Below are 6000 nucleotides of genomic sequence, written 5' to 3'. Positions count from 1 at the left end.
ATGTTCTTCCTGTGAATTCTCCATAGTGCCTTGCACAGGTCTCCTTTTGCCTTCTATCACTTTTTCTCTGTCTCTTCTCCCTTCAGTAAATATGGAGCACAGGGTTCTACTTTAGCTATCTGCTTTTCTCCCGCTTCTGACTTTCTTCCTTGGAGATTTTTAATCTATTTTTTAGTAATAAATTTTTTAATATTTATATCTATGACTTCCCAAGGTTTCATCTCGTTTCCTATCCTCTCTCTTGAGCTCCATTCCCACATCTCAATTTTTTTGGTGGATATTTTCATGAGGATGCCTTGCCTGACTTCAAACTTAATACTGTATCAAAACCTCAACTCACCACCTTCCCATCTCACCCCACCTTCATATTTCCTTTGACATCATCATTCTGTTTCCCCAATGAGACTTGCAGTTGTCTTTGACTACCTTTGTCACACATATACAATGATACTCTGTAATATTTGTACTTTTTTTGTTTTTTTTGTGAGGAAGATTCATCCTGAGCTAATATCTGTGCCAATCTTCCTCTACTTTGTATTTGGATGCCTCCACAGCATGGCTGATGAGTGGATTAGGTCTGTGCCCAGGATCCAAACCCAGCTTGCCAAAGCAGAGCATGTGGAACTTTAACCACTCAGCCACGTGGTTGGCCCCTGTATGGTTCTTTATGGTGTCTTTTATACCCCATCCTTTCCAGATCCACTACTATAGTAACAACAACAATAATAAAAACTATAACAGTTAACATGGATTGAGTGTTTGCTATGGCCAGGTACTGGGTTAAGTGCTTTATATGTATTAACTCATTTAATCCTCGTAGCATTCCTATGACATTGGTACTTTTAGTGTCTTCTTTTCATAGGTGAGAAAACTAAGCTCAGAGTGGCAGAGCTAGAATCACACTGAAATGGGTTTGGACCCAGATTCCCTATTTAACCACATTGCTACTTACTCCTCATGCCTAGATTTTTGTAATTGCTTCCTATCTGGTATGCCTGCCATTGCTTGCTCCTCCATCAATTCTTCCTGCATACCATTTCCAGAATAATCATCCTCAAACATTGCTATCACCATTTCATTTCTCATCTCAAAATCCATTACTGTCTCTCTTTCATCCACTAAATTAAATCCAGTCACAGCCTAACATATAAAGCCATCCACAATCTGAGCACAACCCAACTTCCCAGCTCTATCTCCTGGAAGTACCTGCATATATTTCCATGAATGGATTAAATACAATGCCCTTCTCAGCCATACCATGATTTCATTTCATGTTTGTTCCTATCATCCCACTCACGCATGACCATGTTGTGAACTCCTAGAGGGAAAAGGATAGGCATGAGTGTTTGTACCCTACTGTGCCTTCTACCTAGTGCACTCTCAGTGAATATTTGTCAAGTGATTGATAGTAGGGGCTCAGTTACAACTTGGACGATTGGATTGTTTAATTACTCATGAACACTCTCCTCCCCATTAGCCATCTCATTTTTCCTTTCTATGGCATAATTACCTTATAACAAATGTTAAAATCCTCTCTTCTGCAACATCAACATCCTGGAAAAACCTTTACCTGTGCATCACCAGTCCATCAGCTTTGTCCTCTGTTTATCTCCAAACATGCCTTCCTGTTAGTCTTTCTTTTTGCTCAGTATTTATCATTAGACTAAAAGTTACTAATTTAGGAAGAGTTCTGGGGATAACCACTGTGTGAAAGTGATGGCTCAGTCTACAGGTGAAGTCTACTGGACAGACGTATACCAGTCTCTGGTGGCTTTGAGGTAAACTATTTTATGTTAGCTGCAGATTTTCAGGCCATGTTCAGCACTGGCCAGGGCCCCTGAGCCATTGTATCCAAGAGATGGCAATGGAAGTGACAACTGAGAAGCTCAGTTCCAAATCCAGATACTATAAGCCTCCAGATATTTTTGCATCAAAGAGAAAAAGCATTCCCATTTGTTAATGTACTTTTTTAGTTTTTCCTTGGATCCTTGCTGCTTTCTGGGCATTGCTACAGATTAGAGACCATAACGCCAAGGGACAGCATGGAATTCCTTTATAGTTCAGGAAGATAAAAGTTTGTATGTTTAGGCAGAGATTCATTTATTTAGGAGGATTATTTATAACATCTGCTCGGTGGGTCCAATCATTCAAAGCAATATCTATCAAACTTTTTGACAATAACCCACAGCAAGAAAAACATTTTACATTGGACCCAATATACACACGAACATGTGCATATGCACACAGACACACATTTGTGCACTCACACATATAAATCATTGAACAAAAGTTTCATGAAACAATGTTTACTCTTACTACATGTGACTCACATTTTTCTCTTTTAATCTATTTAATTTAAAAATAGTGGTGATGAACTACTAAACTGATTTCACAGTACATTAATGAATCATTGCTCACATTTTGAAAAACACTGGTTTAAAGGAAATAAAAAGGAGGATGATAAGATGTTCTGCTTTGTGTTACTGGAAGACAAGTATATGTTGCACACAGCTGATATGCTGGGAAGAAGTAGTTCTTAAGTTACAGCTACAGATGAATGTCCATAGCAGGGATAACAACAATAATTAATTATGGTGTATTGATTTTGTTATCAGTTTTACTCAATTCTTTGTTTAAACCAAACTTGTCATCTTTTGTTTTCTGTGCCTGTTGCCATATTACAATGCTACCCAATTGTATGGTAGTTGGTTTCAACGTTTACAATTATGTAATAGTTCCACATTCTTCTGCAAGTTAGATAGAGCTGTGTCAATTTTTCAAAGATTATTTATAAATAAGATATTGGGCTTATTTCTACTAAAATGTGATCACCTCATTACTTTATGGAATAATAAATGTATTTCATGAATTTGTTACAGTTTTTTCTCCAGAGTGCACTGTAGACATTCATCTCCTTTTTCTCCGTCTCTTTCCTTCTCCCTCTCTCTCATGTTTGTACTTCCTGGAATTCCAGGATTCTGGAATGTTCAGATAAAATTGGTGAGATATATAACAATATTGAAGCATTAGGTTTATATAATGTACAGAATATTCAGGTGAGTATCATGGGGCCAAAGTGACTAGGAAGCATTTTAGAAAGTGAGCATAGTCACCAGTTACTTGGTTGACTGATTGGCCCAAAGGTCTGTCCCTTAACACAGATGTTAGTTCTTTCAAAGTTGCACTGTAGTGAGAACGCAGAAAGGACAAAATGGATTTGAGCTGTAGTTTGAGAGATTTTGTTACGATATAAAGATCTTTCTGAATATCAGTACATAGTTACTTATATTTTCATTCATAAGTTCTAGAAGGAAAAATATAAAATGGGGGAGGGATGTTGGCAACCAAGTAGATGGGAAGCAGAGTGGGAGCAGGCTTTTTCACTGAATACTCTTTTATATATTTTGATTTTTGAACAATGGACAAATTATCTCTTCAAAAATGTAAATAAAAAAGAGAACACACAAAACAAAATAACAACAAGGAAAACAAAAACAACAACCAAAAGAGCTTTCTGACAACGAGGAGGCAGTATAATATATGCCAAGGGGTATATGTAAGATTCGGATGAAGAGAGACCTATGTTTCAATCCTGCCTCCACCATTTACTAGCTGTGCCGTATCAGGAATACCACTTAACTTGCCCAATCCTGTTTCCTCATCTGTTAAATGAGAATAATAATAGCTATCATATAGAGACTATATTGAAGATTATCTAAGATAACGTATTTGTAGCATTCAACACATAGAAGATTGTGGTAGGCAGGATAATGGCTGTCTAAATATGTCAACACACCCCCAGAACCTGTGACTTTGTTAATGTTAAATGGCAGAAGGGATTTTTTTTTAAGATGGAATTAAAGTTGCTAATTAGATGACCTTAAAATAGGGAGATTATCCTGGATTATGGGGTGGGCCTGATGTGATCACACGTGCTCTTAAAAGCAGCAGAAGAAGGCAGAATAGTCAGAGAGAGATGCAAATGAAGAAGCAGCAGGAGAGATTCAAAGTGTGAGAATCTGCCCTGGTTGGCTTTGAACTTGGAGGAATGGAGCCGTGGAACAAGGAATGCGAGTGGCCTCTAGAAGCTAGGAATGGTCTTCAACTGACAGCCAGCAAAGAAATTGAGACTTCAGTCGTATAATAGCAAGGAAGTGAATTATGCCAACAACCTGAAAAAGTAAGGAAATGGATTGTCCCCTAGAGCTTCCAGAAGTGAATGCAGTCCTGCTGACACCTTGATTTTAGCTCAGTGGTCCCTGTGTCAGACTTCTGATCTATAAAACGATAATAATAATAAATTTGTGTTGTTTTAAACTGCTAAATTTGTGGTTGTTACAGCTGCAATAGAAGACTAATACAAGTATGCTCAATAATTGATAGTAATTGCTATTGTTAATTTAGGGTGACCACAGAAATCTTAGAAATTAGTGATCTATATTGTCTACTACAAGATTATCGATGCCACACTCATCTGATTCTCTTGAAAATCAATGGATGTCTGGCAACCTCAGTTTCAATAGAAGCTGGAGGCCTCAAACATGCCAAAGGACTAGGACCCAGAGGTTGTGGTGCCTGTCTCTGCATCTTTGCAATCAGGCTGCCCAGATTTCATATGCCAGTCAATAAGTCTTTAGAGAATCAAGTGCTTAATGATTTTATCGGTATTTATAAAATTTATTGGAATTTATAGAATTATTTTACTTTATAGGTACTATACCATATTTTATAGGTGAGAAAATTGGGTCAATAGGGAACACTAAGGGCTGGGAGGAGTTGGGAGTTGCTCATTTTTTTTCACCTGTAAAATAGTGATAGGTATAGTGCTAAGTTGACAAACTATAAAATGAACAAGTTACTTAATTGCTTTGAGGTTCAATTTCATCTTTAAAATAAAGATGACAATGTACCTATTCCATGGAGTTTTGTGAGGTTTAAATGAGATACTGCATGTAAAATGTTTGGCACATAACTGAGCACTCTCTAGGTGTTAACTGCTGTTGTTGAGCTGACCTTTGTAAGACTTCTTCAAGTATTTCTTCACTAACAGCAAGTCATTACCTTCTGGGGGAAAAATCATTGTAGCTTACCTGGAGATTTATATATAATATTTTTGTCCTTTTTGTGGGCTAAGATTTAAAAATACTGAATTTCTCTGCTATGTTTTTACCTACATAATTTCTTTTACCCAAATCATCTCATATCCATCCTATGAAGTAGGATTTATTATTCATTCATTTTACAGATTGTTTTTAGGCCAGAAATAATCCACTAATGTTTACTTCCAGCCCTAGAATGCTATTTCAGACCTGATTTTTTTCACATTTGCTCCAATGAAGGACACATGTGTGTGTATGTTTGTTTGTGTATGTCTGTATGTGCACGTGTTTGCCTGCTGTATATACATGAAAACATGCAGAAAGAGCCTCATCACTAACTTTCTAACTTGGTAATTTTGAGACATGCCATATAGACTAGGGTCACTTCAAACTTCAGTCTTATTCTATGAAGTGATTTCACCAAGGACACCTGTAATTCTTTCTGAATAATATTGTTTTTGGGTCTCTATTCTGTTAAAATATATTTTACTTTTGTGTGGCTTTCTTAGTATTCTATCTGTGGAAAGCCCAATGTGATTCACACCAATTAGAAATAGATCCTAGGTGCCCAAAGACATCACATCCAGTGGCTAGTTTCCTAGCAAACTAAAATCATTGGCCAAATCATATTAATTATAATAATATTTTCCATGTATTTCTTGTTCACAATATGCCAGGGTTATAGTGGCTCATTTAATCTTCATAAAAACTCATTATCAGTGGGTATTATTATTAATCCCTTTACACTGGTGAGGAATCTGAGATTCAGGACAAAGTACTTCGTACAAGTTTACACAGCTAGTTATTTGTGGGCAGGACCAGTATTTGAATTCAGGTCTGTGTGAGTTCCCAAACCTAGGTTCTCCTGGTAAACAGAACAAGCCTATGGTCTGACCCCATT

This window comes from Equus quagga, chromosome 10 (assembly GCF_021613505.1).
Source record: "Equus quagga isolate Etosha38 chromosome 10, UCLA_HA_Equagga_1.0, whole genome shotgun sequence".
Lineage (NCBI taxonomy): Eukaryota > Metazoa > Chordata > Mammalia > Perissodactyla > Equidae > Equus > Equus quagga.
This window is presented reverse-complemented; position numbering follows the sequence as displayed.